Raw genomic sequence first — 2500 nt, 5'->3', positions numbered from 1 at the left:
AAAGTGCCTTAACCATGTGCAAAACACTTTAGGACGTGAGCTGTCGCTGTTACCACGTTGAAATATGTGTGGGTAGATTAAGCGAGAGCGCTCTCTGCTGGTTGAAAAAACTTACAGCACCTGGTATTCCCAGGCGGTCTCCCATCCAAGTACTAACCAGGCCCGACCCTGCTTAGCTTCCGAGATCAGACGAGATCGGGCGCATCCAGGCTGGTATGGCCGTAAGCAGAAGCTGCAGCTTGAAATACCTCTTATATGGAGTTGAAGATAAGTCATATAATATAAGTCATTGATTTGTTGGTGATAATAATTTAGAAGCGCTTATTTGTTGGAGTTAAAGTGCCTTAACCATGTGCAAAACACTTTAGGACCTGAGCTGTCGCTGTTACCACGTTGAAATTTGTGTGGGTAGATTAAGCGAGAGCGCTCTCTGCTGGTTGAAAAAGCTTACAGCACCTGGTATTCCCAGGTGGTCTCTCATCCAAGTACTAACAAGGCCCGACCCTGCTTAGCTTCCGAGATCAGACGAGATCGGGCGCATCCAGGCTGGTATGGCCATAAGCAAAATCTGTTGCTTGAAATACCTCTTATATGGAGTTGAAGATAAGTCATAGATTTGTTGGTTTTATTTGTTGGAGTTAAAGTGCCTTAACCATATGCAAAACACTTTAGGACGTGAGCTGTCGCTGTTACCACGTTGAAGTATGTGTGGGTAGATTAAGCGAGAGCGTTCTCTGCTGGTTGAAAAAGCTTACAGCACCTGGTATTCCCAGGCGGTCTCCCATCCAAGTACTAACCAGGCCCGACCCTGCTTAGCTTGCGAGATCAGACGAGATTGGGCGCATCCAGGCTGGTATGGCCGTAAGCAGAAGCTCCTGCTTGAAATACCTCTTATATGGAGTTGAAGATAAGTCATAGAATATAAGTCATTGATTTGTTGGTTTTATTTGTTGGAGTTAAAGTGCCTTAACCATGTGCAAAACACTTTAGGACGTGAGCTGTAGCTGATACCACGTTGAAATATGTGTGGGTAGATTAAGCGAGAGCGTTCTCTGCTGGTTGAAAAAGCTTACAGCACCTGGTATTCCCAGGCGGTCTCCCATCCAAGTACTAACCAGGCCCGACCCTGCTTAGCTTCCGAGACCAGACAAGATCGGGCGCATCCTGGCTGGTATGGCCGTAAGCAGAAGCTGCAGCTTGAAATACCTCTTATATGGAGTTGAAGATAAGTCATAGAATATAAGTCATTGATTTGTTGGTTTTATTTGTTGGAGTTAAAGTGCCTTAACCATGTGCAAAACACTTTAGGACGTGAGCTGTCGCTGTTACCACGTTGAAATTTGTGTGGGTAGATTAAGCGAGAGCGCTCTCTGCTGGTTGAAAAAGCTTACAGCGCCTGGTATTCCCAGGCAGTCTCCCATCCAAGTACTAACCAGGCCCGACCCTGCTTAGCTTCTGAGATCAGACGAGATCGGGCGCATCCAGGCTGGTATGGCCGTAAGCAGAAGCTGCAGCTTGAAATACCTCTTATATGGAGTTGAAGATAAGTCATAGAATATAAGTCATTGATTTGTTGGTTTTATTTGTTGGAGTTAAAGTGCCTTAACCATGTGCAAAACACTTTAGGACGTGAGCTGTCGCTGTTACCACGTTGAAATATGTGTGGGTAGATTAAGCGAGAGCGTTCTCTGCTGGTTGAAAAAGCTTACAGCACCTGGTATTCCCAGGCGGTCTCCCATCCAAGTACTAACCAGGCCTGACCCTGCTTAGCTTCCGAGATCAGACGAGATCGGGCGCATCCAGGCTGGTATGGCCGTAAGCAGAAGCTGCAGCTTGAAATACCTCTTATATGGAGTTGAAGATAAGTCATAGAATATAAGTCATTGATTTGCTGGTTTTATTTGTTGGAGTTAAAGTGCCTTAACCATGTGCAAAACACTTTAGGGCGTGAGCTGTCGCTGTTACCACGTTGAAATACAGGTAAAAGCCAGTAAATTAGAATATTTGGAAAAACTTGATTTTTTTCAGTAATTGCAGTCAAAAGGTGTAACTTGTACATTATATGTATTCATTGCACACAGACTGATGCATTCAAATGTTTATTTCATTTAATTTTGATGATTAGAAGTGGCAATAAATGAAAATCCAAAATTCCGTGTGTCACAAAATTAGAATATTGTGTAAGGGTTACATTTTGAAGACACCTGGTGCCTCAAAACACCTGCAAAGGGCTTTAAATGGTCTCTCAGTCCAGTTCTGAAGCCTACACAAACATGGGGAAGACTTCAGATTTGACAGCTGTCCAAAAGGCGACCATCGACACATTGCACAAGGAGGGCAAGACACAAAAGGTTATTGCTGAAGAGGCTGGCTGTTCTCAGAGCCCTGTGTCCAAACACATTAATGGAGAGGCAAAGGGAAGGAAAAACTGTAGTAAGAAAAAGTGTACAAGCGATAGGGATCACCGCGCCCTGGTCAAAATTGTGAAAAAAAACCCATT

The 2500-nt window shown here is 44.3% G+C and overlaps 6 non-coding genes across 6 annotated transcripts; all 6 read right to left on the bottom strand.

Moving 5' to 3' along the window:
* Positions 1 to 108: 108 nt before the first annotated feature.
* On the bottom strand, positions 109 to 227 carry LOC133428530 (5S ribosomal RNA). The gene has a single exon (XR_009773537.1). It is a non-coding gene; the product is annotated as a 5S ribosomal RNA (ribosomal RNA).
* A 217-nt stretch (positions 228 to 444) lies between these two features.
* LOC133428882 (5S ribosomal RNA) lies at positions 445 to 563 on the bottom strand. Its single transcript, XR_009773871.1, has one exon. It is a non-coding gene; the product is annotated as a 5S ribosomal RNA (ribosomal RNA).
* Positions 564 to 748: 185 nt separating this feature from the next.
* Positions 749 to 867, bottom strand: LOC133428863 (5S ribosomal RNA). The gene has a single exon (XR_009773853.1). It is a non-coding gene; the product is annotated as a 5S ribosomal RNA (ribosomal RNA).
* A 199-nt stretch (positions 868 to 1066) lies between these two features.
* On the bottom strand, positions 1067 to 1185 carry LOC133428867 (5S ribosomal RNA). Its single transcript, XR_009773857.1, has one exon. It is a non-coding gene; the product is annotated as a 5S ribosomal RNA (ribosomal RNA).
* Positions 1186 to 1384: 199 nt separating this feature from the next.
* LOC133428842 (5S ribosomal RNA) lies at positions 1385 to 1503 on the bottom strand. The gene has a single exon (XR_009773834.1). It is a non-coding gene; the product is annotated as a 5S ribosomal RNA (ribosomal RNA).
* Positions 1504 to 1702: 199 nt separating this feature from the next.
* On the bottom strand, positions 1703 to 1821 carry LOC133428633 (5S ribosomal RNA). Its single transcript, XR_009773634.1, has one exon. It is a non-coding gene; the product is annotated as a 5S ribosomal RNA (ribosomal RNA).
* Positions 1822 to 2500: the final 679 nt, after the last annotated feature.

The sequence above is a fragment of the Cololabis saira genome, unplaced genomic scaffold (genome assembly GCF_033807715.1).
Source record: "Cololabis saira isolate AMF1-May2022 unplaced genomic scaffold, fColSai1.1 scf031, whole genome shotgun sequence".
Taxonomy (NCBI): domain Eukaryota; kingdom Metazoa; phylum Chordata; class Actinopteri; order Beloniformes; family Belonidae; genus Cololabis; species Cololabis saira.
Note: the sequence above shows the minus strand (reverse complement) of the source record. Positions and strands in the feature narration are given on the sequence as shown.